This window comes from Mustela nigripes, chromosome 7, assembly GCF_022355385.1.
Source record: "Mustela nigripes isolate SB6536 chromosome 7, MUSNIG.SB6536, whole genome shotgun sequence".
Taxonomy (NCBI): Eukaryota; Metazoa; Chordata; class Mammalia; order Carnivora; family Mustelidae; genus Mustela; species Mustela nigripes.
In genome coordinates this window covers 119,112,019-119,125,543 of record NC_081563.1, presented here as the reverse complement: position 1 = coordinate 119,125,543, position 13,525 = coordinate 119,112,019, and the positions used below count along the sequence as shown (strand labels likewise).

At 55.4% G+C, this 13,525-nt stretch overlaps 1 protein-coding gene across 4 annotated transcripts in view; it reads right to left on the bottom strand.

Annotated features, from left to right (window-relative positions):
* Positions 1–7,017, bottom strand: part of SRC (SRC proto-oncogene, non-receptor tyrosine kinase) — a 50,888-nt gene extending 43,871 nt beyond the window's left edge. For 2 of the 4 annotated variants that reach the window (XM_059406975.1, XM_059406977.1), the window contains exon 1: positions 6,804–7,016. The gene's annotated coding sequence lies outside the window, so the exon portion shown is untranslated. Of the gene's footprint in view, positions 1–6,803 lie in introns of all 4 variants that reach the window. The other 2 variants (XM_059406976.1, XM_059406978.1) reach the window with 2 other exon arrangements.
* Between the last annotated feature and the right edge of the window lie 6,508 nt (positions 7,018–13,525).

The following is a 13,525-nucleotide window of genomic DNA, read 5'->3' as shown; positions in this document are numbered from 1 at the left end:
CTCTGCATCCCTGCAAGCCATGTGACCTTGGGCAAGTCACTTAACCTCTCTGCACCTCCAAATCCTTTCATGGGGCTCTGAGACAGGGGCTCCCACCTCGGCAGATGGTGGGTTCATGGAGTGGGCGAGGGGTTAGTCCCATCCATGCAAACAGAGAGACCAGCCGGGGTGACCTCAGTTGGGGCCTCAGTTTCCTCATCTGCCAAATGAAGAGGATTACGATGGTTCTGCCTCCCTCCTGGCCCTGCCGGGGATGCTCAAAGGGGGCTGTGGCAAGCGCTTAGTAAACTGTCAAGGGCGGTACCAGAGCGATGGTTCCTGCTGAGGCAAAAGAACCCCATGACTTGCCATCTAGGGCAGAATGTGTCAGCGCCGTGAGGGAAGGCAGAGAAGAGACAGCAGAGCACAGAGCAGGAACGAATGGACTCAGGTTGGGGCACAGAGGGTGGTCACTAAGAACTTTCCGGAAGCAGAGGTATCTTAGCCACTTAGACAAGTATTGAGAGGGACGGCCACTGGGCAGTGAGCCCACAGAGGCCAGGCACAGAGGCTGGACAGACACACAGGGAGAGAGCCAAGCACTCTGAAAGGCTAAAGTGCCTCCTGAGTACAAGGGAAAAGGGGGTGCAGCCGCAGGTGGGTGAGTCACAGGTGGGCAGAGGCAGGAGCCAGGCTCGGGAGGCTGGGTGATGCTGGTCACTTCCAATCCACCCAGTCACAAAAAAAAGTCTGTTTCTCGTTAACCTTCCCCTCGGCCACGTCCCATGGGACAAGCCTGCCACAGGCACAAGCAACCAGTGGGAGCCCCGGGGATTCCCCCAATCAATTGGCCCACAATTCCCATCCAGAATTCCCACCTTGTCAGGAAATTGCCTGACAGACGTTCAGAACCGTGAAGCACTCGCCGTGTGCAGACTCAGCCACAGCAGCCATACATTAGCCCAGCTGACCCTCACACCACCTTGTTGAAGCTGGCCCTGGCACTGTCATCCCCGTGTCACAGACAGGGACACTAAAGCCCCAAGCAGTTGTTTTCCAACAATCCTACCCAGCAAACGCAGAGTCAATATTTGAACCCAGAACCAATGGGCTCCCAAAGCCTTTTGCTACGTCTACTCCCTTTATGCCATGAGTACCTAATGAGTACCCATGAGATCAATCCATGGACCTGGGAGCTCCTACAAGATCCAGTACTCCAGATCTGAATGGAGATCCATCAGCCAGAACCAGAAGCCCAGAAAGTCAGGACCACCTGCTCCCAGCAACACACCAACCCTATACGTGGGAAAGACTTCAGGCAAGCTGGGTGCCCACTCAGTGGGAATCAGATGTTACAAATCACCCAGAAGCCAGAAGTCTGGGCTGTGCTGGGAGATGGTGGCCCCAGCCCTTGTCCCCTCTGAGCCTCAGTTTCCTTTCCTGTGTAATGGGAACAAAAGTTGTGCCCACCCCACGCTGGGGCAAAGGATGGAATGGGCCACCCTGCTGTGACCTGGCTGGACAGGGCATGACATGAGGACACCCACATCAGATGGAGTAAAAGGCAGTCCAAGGGAAGGTAATCAGGCCTGAACAGGCGGGCTGAGTTTCCAGACACCATCACCACCCCGACCTCCACCCCCAGCACCAGGAGTCAGCCTGTGCCGGCCTTGCAGCCCAGCGGGTCTGGGAACCCAAAGTACTCATTCCCACAGTCTCTAACAGCCCCACATGGGCTCAAAGAGGACTCCATCAGGCTTGCCCTGGAGGACTCCCCCACCCCGGCCACCTAGGATCCCCACCGCAGAGCCTCAGTGAGGGAAAAGTCCTCCCCACACAGAGCAGGAAACTGAGGACCAGGGTAGGAGACACTCCTCGTTTTATTTTGGAAACCCCTGTGTGGTTCTGCTGGGAGGAGAGGGACTGAGGCCCAGGTTAGAAGGATGTCACTTGCTCAAGGTCCTATAGCAGGGAGGTTTGGCTTCTGGCCGTGGTCTCTGGAATCCTTCCCATTCATCTACCCCTTGACTCGGCCCCACCCAGGCTGTCCCGTGGGAAGGGGCTGAGTCCGGAGAGGCCTGGATCAAAAGATAGGAGACGGGCCTTTTTCTCCCAGCTTGGATAATATGTCCTGGGTCTTTCTGGCCTCGATTCCCCCATCTGTGAAAAGAGAAGGTCAGAACAGACCAGGCATGACAAACCCATGGCGTGTGTACAACATGCTCAAATCATCTGCCAACAGCAGACATTACAAATCCCTTACAGCACTCCTTCCCGGGAAGCCAAGACTGGGCCTCAGAAGCCTTCTCAACACAGCAGCGCAGGCGTGGGCCATCCTAAGACTGAATACTAGCTGAGCCCCCACGAGGGAGGAGAGGGAGAAAGATGTCCCATTTACAGAGCATCCAGTAGATTTGAGACACCGGGAGAAATGAGCAGATTCCATCTTCACAGGGGAGGTGTGCCAAGGCCGAGGCTCCTCTGGACATACAGTGGGAACGGGGCCTTGACCACCAGGGAAGGAAGCATGCACTGGGCCTGCTTTTCACTGAATTGTAAAACAGGGCCAGCCCCCCGGTAAAGGCAGATATGATCTCATCCCACTCTCCCTTTGGCCTTATCAAAGGTAAGCCCCAGGCCCACTTTGTAGCTTCAGAAACTGAGTCACAGGAAGGCGTTGTCCACTGCCAGAGGAGGAAGGACTTGAGTCAGGTCTGGGTCTTCCCCACCCCTATTCATCTAGTCAATGTGGGCTAAATGCCTTATTTCAGTCCCCTTGGGGCATCCTAGGAGCCATGACTCATATTATCCCACTTCACAGATGAGGAAACTGAGGCGCCCCAGAGGAAGTACCCACACCCGCACCCCTACCCCTGCCCTGCCCAGTGGCTTGAGTGGAAACCAGGGTGGTCGGCTGTGGAGATAAGAGGGTAAGAGCGGTAGGGGGTGCAGGAGCAAAGGGTTATAGGGATCCAAGGGGAGAGAGAGGTGTGGGAGCCACACGACCCAGGCAGAAAGTGGCTTCTCCACTCTGGGTCTTAGTATTTATATCTAGAAAATGGATCGATCTCACCTAAGGCAGGCTTTTCAAGAAGCTGGGCAGTGGGTGCCTGGGTGGCTCAGTGGGTTAAGCCGCTGCCTTCGGCTCAGGTCATGATCTCAGGGTCCTGGGATCGAGTCCCGCATCGGGCTCTCTGCTCAGCAGGGAGCCTGCTTCCTCCTCTCTCTCTGCCTGCTTCTCTGCCTACTTGTGATCTCTCTCTGTCAAAAAAAAGAAAAAAATCTTTAAAAAAAAAAAAAAAAAAAAAAAAAAAGAAGCTGGGCAGAGGTAGACCAGTAGTGCTCTCCCCAGCTGAGCCTCCTTGCACAGAAAGGAGTGAGCAGGACTCAAATCTCCCACACACGGGAGGCTTTCCCAGGCCATTCCCGCCCAGACCAGCACCCTCAGACTCCACGAGCTCATCTGCTTAAAGCCTTCACCACAGAGACCACGAGGCCAGAGCCACTGGGCCCACTGAGCCACCCAGTAGAATACCATTCAAGGCAGGTCCCCCTCCCTAAGCACCTGCTGGCCCCATGCACTGGGGCCGTACAGCCCTCGTTTAACTGTCAGCTGATAGGGAGATATTTATTGTCTCCATTTTCAAGATGAAGAAAGTTAAGTCTCAGAAAGTTACAGCGAATGACCCAAAGATATATGACAAGCACAGACAGTCAGAATTCAAACACAGACCCGTTTGACTCCTGAGCCCTTATAATACCTCTGGTCTCCAGCTGCCTGCTTCCCACCTCACTGCTAGCCTCCGGCCGCCCTGCATGCACCGCCCCAACAGCTGGCTGCCCCCCTCTCCTGCCTTCCTGCCAGTAAACTCCTACTCCACTTTCAAAGCCCAGCCTCAAATGCCTCCTCCTCTTGACTCCTGATCTAGGCCCCCACAGAATGCTTGGGAGTCCAGCCCACAGATCTATTCCTACCAGGTGCCTTGAACAGCTCCGTTCCCACTGCTTCCAGCATGGCTCTGTTCACACAGGGGACACCAATTAGCCCCTTGTGTGAAGATGAAGGTCAAACTCCTCCCCAAGGCCCACACAGCCCCATATCATCCAGGCCTGCTGATAACAACCCCCATAACACCCCCCACTTCACCTTTCACCCACTTTCCTTAATTCTCCACACTCTTAGATTCAGAGGCCTTCCCATTGTTTCTCAATAACAAGACACACTCCCCCACCTCAGGGCCTTTGCACATGCAGTTCCCTCTGGTTAGCAAGCCCTTCCCCCTAGCTCCATGCCTGGCCAGCTCCTACATACTTCCTTCTAGATTCCCTGCACCCCACGCCTCTCTCTCCATGCCCTTATCGCATCTGTGATTATATATTAATTTATTTGGCAACTTGTTTGCTACTTGGCTCACGCACTAGACTCAAATATCTGAGAGGCCAGGGACCTGTTCACAACTCCGCGGCAAGGACCTACCCAGACTGACCACACTCCACAACCCCAGAGGCCCTGGGAAGTGTCTGAAGAGACACTTTGCTCACTTTGTGGAGCAAACTTCTTGCTCTCCCTGAGCACCACCTCCTGGAAGCCTCCTGACTGATGCCTCCTACAACTCCCACTACTAACCCCATCACCACACTGCTCAGCCTGAGTTAGAAGCTCCTAGTATACAGCAGAAGCTCATACAGGGTCATGGATATTTGCATATAAGCACGTTTGGGAAAATGGGGTCAACTGAGGACTAGGGGTTTGGGGTGGGGGGTAGTGGGTAGTTGTCAGAAGGTCACTGAACCATCTACTCCCTGGCTCCTGGGGCTTAGGGGAGCCAGACATCCCCCCACCTACCCACCAGGTCACAATCAGGGAAGAAGCCAAAGCAGGCACAGTGCTGTGAGCTGGAGAGAGTTCGTGCTCCAGGAAGAGGCTGGGGAGAGGAGGCAAAGCCAGGGAGCCTTCCTGGAAGAGAAGGGCCTGAAATTTAGCTTTCAAGAGCAAGAACAGATAAGCAGCTCAGAGAGGAGAGGGCAACGCTGGCAGGGACACCTTCAGGATAAAAGCCCAGGGGCCACCCAGGAGGGTCTAAGCAGGCAGTCAGCTGAGAGAGGTGACACATTGTAAATCACTTCCCTGTGTGGAAAGACCACATCACCAAGGCACACCATATCACCACTCCACCAAAAGGGCCTCACGGCTTCCATGCAATCACTCATCCATCAGGACAGTCTTTTCCAATACTATTGAGGGCCCAGCCCCAGACTGGGAAAGCCCTGCTCGCCGGACACTGGAGAGGGGTACAAGGGCAGCCAGACTGGGGTCTCTGAAGCTCTGGGGTCAAATTGCATGAGCTTGGTCAACTCACCTCTCCTCTCTGAGCCTCAGTTTCTCCATTCGGCCTATTTTATACTTAATAAGACTGAGGCCTGAGGAAGCAGTGAGCGGCTTGAGGCTACACAGCTGCTGGCCGGCAGGACTGTGCTGGAACTGTCTCCTTCTCAAGGGGTGATGAGATGGCTTCCCGGACACCAATGCATCCTCTACTGGACACGAGTCCCACAGGACCTGCACCCTCGGCCTCACCCACTTTAAGCAATTCATCCAGTGAAGTGCTCATTTATTGAGCATCTACTACATACCAGGTTCCCACGTGTAGATTCCTCCATTCCACATGTGGGGCTCAGAGGGGTCATCCCTTGGCCCAGGTCACCCAGTGAGACAAGAAGTCTCGGTGTCTTGTCTGCCTGGCCAGGGGGCTGAGAAGAGGGTCAGGAACAGGACCAGCCTGGCCTCTTCTTGAAACCAAGTCTGATGTCAGCGGCACTGTGGCTGGGCCTGGACTCCCCGCAGGTAACCCAGGGACCACTGCCCCCACTGTGGAGGTCCCGAAGCTTGGGGACCCCACCTGGCCAAGCCTCACTTGTTCTGCCCACTGTCCGCTCAGCCTGAAGGCCCCAGAGGCAGACCTAATACCCCACAGGTGAGCCTCTTCTGTCCACACCCATCCTTCCCCAGGAGTCGCAGCCCTGGGGACTGATCCAGACCTGCCACTGATCCAGACCCCGAGATCAGAGAGGGTAGGCAGTCCTCTGACCACACAGAGCTGGGCAAGTGGTTGGCCCCGTTGGCACTCAAACTCACCCCCAGCCAAAGCCCAGGCAGAGAGATGGACCCCGCCTGGTGGAGAAAACCCAAAACTTTTGCCAACTTCTGATCAGGCAAGAGGCTGGGCCTGCCAGGGGCGAGGCTGGGGGGCTGGGGGCAGCAGGGACCAACAGTGTGGCCCAGTCCCTTGCAGACCGGCGGCACCAGGCCCTACCCTAAGCCCCAGTAGGATAGGGAGGTCGTGGTGCCCCGGCCCCGCGCCCCTGGCTCGGCGCCCCGAGGCCCACCCTACCCGCCCCCTCTCCACCTCCCATCCCCGGCCGGGGGCGCCAGGCCCGGGAGCCGCGGCCAGAGGCGGCGCCGACAGGCTCAGATTTCAGATTTGGCCTAGACCTGGCCCGGGGGCTCGGCCTGCCTCCTGCTCTCAGGGGGCTCGCAGGAGCAGGGTGAGCTGGTGGTGGTCCCCGCGCCGACAGGACCCCCGAGCCCCCCGCCCCAGCCCCCTCCCCCCGCGGCATCACAACAAAAGGCCGCGCCGGGCAGGTCCCCGTGCGCCAGCCCAGCGCTCCGGGATCGCGGCTCGGACCCGGGGGTGGAGGTTGGAGGGGTGGACAGGAGCCCCCCGCGGCCCGGCGATCCGCCACCACGGTGGTCCCTGGCGGAGGCTCCCCCATGCCGGCCAGGACCGGGGGTCCGCGGAGGGGCGGGGGGTGGGGGGGCTCACCTGGGCCGGTCGGTAGGCGGGCGCACCGGCAGACAGACGCACGGGGTGGCGGGGGCAGACAGCCGGACAGCCAGGGGTCGGGCAGACGGCGGCCTGGCCGCTCCGGCTCCCAGGCCGGAATGGATTCCGGGCCGGGAGAGACAGATCGAGAGAGAAAGGGAGGAGGAGGAGGAGGAGGAGGCGGCCCGGGGAGGGGAAGAGGAGGGAGGGAGCGCGCGAGCAGGGAGGAGGGGCCCGGCAGGCCGCCGGGAGGAGGAGGAACGAGGAAGCGTGCGGGGACGTATTCCCCGCCGGTGACCTAGGAAAGACCCACATGGGGACCCCCTACCCCACCGGAGCCGGGGGTCCGGGAGGGGCAGGGCCGGGGGCGGAGGCACAGAAACCCTGCCCCCACCCTGCCCCGTGAGAGCGCCCCACCCTGTGGGACCCCAAAAGACCCTCAAGCCAAAATGCCCTCCCTAACAGCCCCCCCCCCCCCCCCCCCTTTTTCCCCCAAAACCCCTCGCAATTACCAATAATAATAATAATAATAATAATAATAATAATAATAATGTCAGCGCTAATGAAGCCCTCACTCCTTGCCAGGCACCAGGCTAATGGCTCAGGTCGACTCTAGGATCTATTCCTAACAACACCTAGGCTGGGCAGACTGATGATTATCCCCATTTTACAGATGAAGAAACTGAGGCACAGAAAAGTAAGTTGAGAATCAAGCATTGGACCCTGGCCTTGACCTGTTTCCCAAAGTAAGGATTGAGGATTGGGGAAGGAAGAACAGAGTGGGGAGGAGGAACATTTATTTTAACAGATATGTGTTTATTTTCATTTTCTTTTTCTTTTTCTTTTTTTTTTTTTTTTAGATTTTATTATTTGAGAGAGAGGGAGAGAGCATGAGCAGAGAGAGGGGGAGGAGCAGAGGGAGAGGGACAAGCAGACTCACCATTGAGTGGGAAGCCAGATTCGGGGCTCAATCCCAGGACCCTGAGGTCATGACTGGAGTCAGATGCTTAGCCAGCTGAACCACCCAGGTGTCCCCACATGTGTTCGTTTTAATGTGTATTTATAAAACGAAACAGTAACTAAGGCGGCTCATCAGAAGTCATTGAGTTCTAGATATTCCTGCTTATGAGGGGGCTGAAGCCAGTACGTAGTGACAATCGCACTTCCAAGGAAATAAGGAGGCACATTACATCTGGATGCAGGGGGCCAAGAGTTCAGCAGAGAAAGGGGACATAAGGAAGTGCTGCTTTATGCCACAAAGACTCCCCCAAATGCTATGCCAACAATGTTTCCCCCACCACCTCCCAGCCCGTGCTCCAGAACGGCACCCCACATTTGGCTCTTCACTTGTCCCCTGGGAATCATGGCACAGGGAGGGTGGGTCTGAATCCAGCTTTAAGCACCTCCACCTGCTTCCTCTCTCGTTCCCTGAAAGTCCTCCCATTTCACAGATAGGAAACTAAGGCCCAGCCAGGTCCAACAGCACCAGGCCTAGGCTTCTCCTCCTCAGAAAGGCTGGGAGGTGAACCCTAGAATATAGGAGGCAAAGGCCTCAGAGCACAATAGAGCCTCCAAGAGACCAGGAACGAGCAAGGCCTAGAGCCAGCCTGATCTGGGTTCAAATCTAGACTAGTTGCCCACCTGGGGCATGTTGTACAAGCCCACTGACTTCCCCAGCCCCATCCCCTTGCCTGCAAAACAGAAGTAAACGTGGCCACAGAGGACTCCTCTGAAGGTCAGAATGGACAGGGGTGAGGGTGGCCAAGCTTGCACTCAGCTAATGGTATCAGCTATGATAGTTCTTATGGTTGGTAAACTGAGGCCAGAGGTGGAAGCAGCTGCTGGAAGTCAGAGCCAGCACCTGAAGCCAGCCTGGCCTGGGAGAACAGGTATTCCTGTTTGCAAGGCTGACTTAAAGATAAACCGCGGGCCCCAGGGCTGGAGGAGCCAGTTTCTTGGTTCCTCTTATTCACTCCTGAAGGGCTTCACTGGCCACACAGGCCAGATGGGGATGGATAGTCACCAGGTGGGTGTTGCAACTGACTCTTAGCACTTGAATCAGCTAATTGTGCTCATCTCTCCAATTCCAAGGTCCATGACGTCTCATGGGTAGCTCGGTATTACCCACCATTGATGGGAATAGTTCCGCCTTGGAAACAAGGGGAGGGGGGAGGCTTTTTTTCCTTCCAGTGAGCTAAATGTTAAATATTTACAATCACAGAACACTCATCCCAAGGGGTTCAACCGAAAGCTCTGGGCTTCTTCTGGACCTGGGAGGACAGAGAGCTTTAAAAGCACAGACTTTGGATCCACAGACTTGGGTTTGAGTCCCAACTCTGCCACTTCTTGTATGCGGAATGGTTAGCGTGCTGTTTTTCTAAGCCTCAGTGTGCCAATCTGCAATGTGGGCTAAAGATCATGCTTCTCTCAGAAGGCTCTCCTGAAGATGAAACATGATCTACACTTAGTATGTGTGAGCCCTCAGGATTCATACCCCTACACACTCTCTTGAAGGAGGCAGGGGCTACTGGGACACGTTTTGGGTCTGTAAGCACAGGGGCGGCCTTTTGCCTGGAGCCACCACTGGCTTTGAGGGTGGGCTCAGAGGCTGAGGTTCTTAGGAGGCCCTTCAGGAGGATATGGTCAATACGATGGTTTCAGTATTGAGTGGTGGAATTGTTTGTAATTTTCATACCCCCTACCCCTGGGCCTTTGCTCAGGCTGTAAGCCAACCAGGAATGCTTACCCCATTCTAGCTTCCCAACGCCCCCTGCTCATTAAGGTCCTGAATAAATGTCACCTCTTCCATGACGTGCTTCCTGACAGAGCCCTGATGGAGGCACACTGCAGATCTGTCCCCACCCTGAGGGCAGGGACTATGGTCTGACCCATGCCCAGCACAGAGCAGATACCGCCCAGCTGTCTGGAGAGATCAGACTAGGAACGTCCACATACAAAAGTTCAAATTCCAACTCTTCTATTCTTGACTGTATGGTCCTGTCCTCTCTTGAGCCTCAATTTACTCATCAGTATAGTGGGGGCAACAACTGTACCAGCTTCTCTGATTATACAGATACAAGAGTCTCTGGTTTTGTGGATAAGTAACTCTTCATGCATTATTCTGTTTAAACCCTTGTTAGTAAAACAGCGACTCATTGCTTAATATCTGCAAGCTATTCATCATCATTAATGGGCAGCAAACAGTTATGGACCACCAATGGTAAACAAAGCCTTGGGCCTGGCCTGGAATGCCACAGGACAATCTCCCAAACCAAAGCACCCAGCAAATGAGAGATATTAGTGATGTCAACACATTATATCTCCGGAAACCTCCTCTTCCCTCTAATATCCAGCCTGGGTCAAAGCTACCTGGAGGACAAGGTAGAAGGGGTCAGGGAGGCCTGGACACATACAACTGGCAGCAGTTCCCTGGGTGACAGCTTTCCTGTGACATGGGATATGAGGCCCCCTCTGTACTTTACCCAAGGCCCTGGTGGCTCTGGTTCAATGGTTTCCTAGTGGCCACACCCACCCCAGGCCCAGGTCACCCTTGAAGCAGCGACTGGGAAGCCAACCCATCACAGACTCTCAGCGGGAAATTCCAGACCAGCCCTGTCATTCTCCAGAAGGTGGAGGGCAAGTTGCCTGTTCAAAGCCACAGGGCTCGCGGTGGAAGAACAGGGTGAAAGCGAGGGCAGGCTCTGGCTTGAGGCTGTGGAAGGGGCGTGGCCCCTTCCGTGGCACTGCACTTGACAGGTGACACAGAGATGCCCAGTTCTTCAGCGCCTCAGCTGGATCTGTCCCTTTCGAACTGCTTAGGCCTCCCACACGAGCCCTGCTCACCTTCCCTCCTTGGCCAGCCGGCCTCCCTGCAGTTACCCATCACAGCAGATCATTCCACCTGGAGGATTTGCAGCTGCTGGTCCCTCTGCCGGCAAGGCTAAGCTCTACTCTTTCCTCCTCTGGTCAGTCCATATTTACTGAGCATCTACTAGGTGCTAGGGTCCGTGCTAGGGGCTAGGAATGCAGCAGTGAAGAAACCAAGTCGGGGGCACCTGGGTGGCTCCGTTGGTTAAGGCACTGCCTTCGGCTCAGGTCAGGATCCCGGAGTTCCGGGATCGAGTTCCACATCAGGCACCAGCTCCACGGGGAGTCTGCTTCTCCCTCTGACCTTCTCCTCTCTCATGCTCTCTCTCACTGTCCCTCTCTCTCAAATAAATAAATAAAATCTTAAAAAAAAAAAAAAAGAAAGAAAAGAAAAAAGAAAGGAAAGAAAAGAAAAGAAACAAAGTTGGACCTCTGCCTTAGAGTTGCTCATATCCTCAAGGAAAGAGAAGTTCGACCAGTGCACCAGGCACGGTGATGGGGCAAGCATTGGGGGGTGGGGGGGGTGGGGGGGCATGGGTAGCAGTGCTCAGAGGAGGAACCTCCCCAACCCCCGTCCAGAGTGTGTAGTGGAGTAGGAGGCTGGTGAAGAATGAAGGTCCACTACGGAGAGTGTAGAAGCCTAAGGAGAGCACTGCTGATGAAAATCAGATGGAGGGGCGCCTGGGTGGCTCAGTGGGTTAAGCCGCTGCCTTCGGCTCAGGTCATGATCTCAGGGTCCTGGGATCGAGTCCCACATTGGGCTCTCTGCTCAGCGGGGAGCCTGCTTCTCTCTCTCTCTCTCTCTCTCTCTCTCTCTCTGCCAGCCTCTCTACCTACCTGTGATCTCTCTCTGTCAAATAAATAAATAAAATCTTAAGAAAAAAAAAAAAAAGAAAATCAGATGGAGATAATGTTCCAGGCAAGGGGAACAGCATGAGCAAAGACACAGAGGCCCAAACCACTGCTGTGTTTCAACCATGATCAGGGCAGGTCGGATGGAGCACAGCATGATGGGCAGGCTGGAGTGGGGGAGGGGAGGGGAGATGGGCAGCTGGGGTGAGCTCTGAGGATCCCTGAATGCCAGGCTGCTTGGCTTCTGTCCCGGAAGCCTTGGGGAGCCATGGAGGGTTGTGAGCAGAAGAGGGCCTGGGGAGATGTGTTTTCGCTGAATGGAAGACAAGCTGGGGGGCAGGGAAGAAACAACAGTCTGGAGGCCTCTGATGGCGGCCACAGCTGAGGACCAGCTGAAGCCAAGCCCTGGGCCTACCTAGTGTGTATGAACACAGGAGTTCCAGGGAGTGAGTCCAAACCAGCCCGAGGACAGTAGAGATGCATCCCAAGCCCCATGAGAGTCAGAAGGCACTTGGGTCAGGTGAGCGGCATGTTCTCCCTCAGAGGCCAGCTGCCAGCAGGGTGGCCAGCCTCCAGCAGGTTCTTCCAGTAGCCACCCGCCTTCCAGGGAAGGGACAGAGACAGCGGACACCTTGAGCAAATCATGACATTAACCATCAAAATCCTCACAGCCCCACCTTCAGGGTATGCATGGCCAATTCGCAGATGGGAAGCCTGAGGTTCAAATGCTTCTCTGTCCAGCCCAGAGTCTGGTGACAAAACGGGGAATGTCATAGGCAGAAAAGACCTCCCTGTGTGAAGAGAAGGGAGACACTGCCCCCCACCCAGGTTCCTGTGAAGGGCAGGAGCCAAGAAACTCGGGCATTCATCATCCCCCCACTCCCCTCAGGCCACAGTAGAGGCCCAGAGAAGGACAGACAATATCCCAAGGTCATGGGGAAGGGGGGAGTCCTCCGGCAGGCAGAACCAGCCCCCCTCCAGGCCCGGCCTCCTTCCACCATGTCTCTGAATGTTTGTGAGGAAAGATGAAAGATCCGCCTGGCCTGGCGGGAGGGCAGAGGGCAGGGCGGAAATCTGCAGCCAGAGTGGTGACCCCCAAGATCAGAGGGGGTAGAAACCCCTGCTGCGCAGACAGGAGACAGCCTGCAACAGGAGGGCTTCAAAGAATACTTGTAAAAATAATCATCAGAGCACCAGCTCCCCGTCGCTGTGCACACTGCTTCCTGGCCAGTGCCCTGTCCTGGGGCTCTGTGTGTAGCATCTCGTGTGTTCCTTCCAGCTCTGTGAGGTAGGAGCTACCGTTATCCCCATGGGACAGAGGAGGAGACTGAGGCTCAGGGAGGCCACATGCCACAGCGGCGGAGTGCAGGACCTCGAATCCAAACCCAGGCAGAATTCAAGTCCCCCTGAGAATGATGCTCCAGTGTTTCTACCCAGCCCAGAACTTCTGTGAGCCTCGGCCTCCAGGGCCTTCACCTATTTCACGTCCAAGGGGGAGAGGCGGGGCCCACAGAGCCTGACCCAACAGTTGACCCCACCCCAGCCCCTCCCGGAGCCTCCACTTCCCCCTTATGGAATGTTGCCATCTCCACCGGTTCCCAGGCTTGTTGGAAAGATGGACTGTAGCAATGTTTTGTGGGAGTGCCTCGAAAAGCAGATACTCAAGAAGAAAAAATGCTAGTACTCGACTCTGCCTTCGCGGAAGGAGCATAACTCTGCATTCCTTAGTGACCTCCTTCCTTCCAAGGAGAACAGCGCAGAAGCAGGGGCAGGAAGGTCTATTGAAATGGAGAAACCTGACAAACTCTGCCTCAGCCAGGTAGTCAAGGTCAACATCAACAGGGATAAGTCATGGTAATGATATGTGTACTTGATACGATGTGATGAGAGCAACACTCACCTCTATGGTCTTCCTCTCCAGAACCCGTAATCCCCATGTAATCATGAGGAAAACGTCAGACAAATTCCAATAAAGAGATATGCTACAAATATTAGTTGACCAG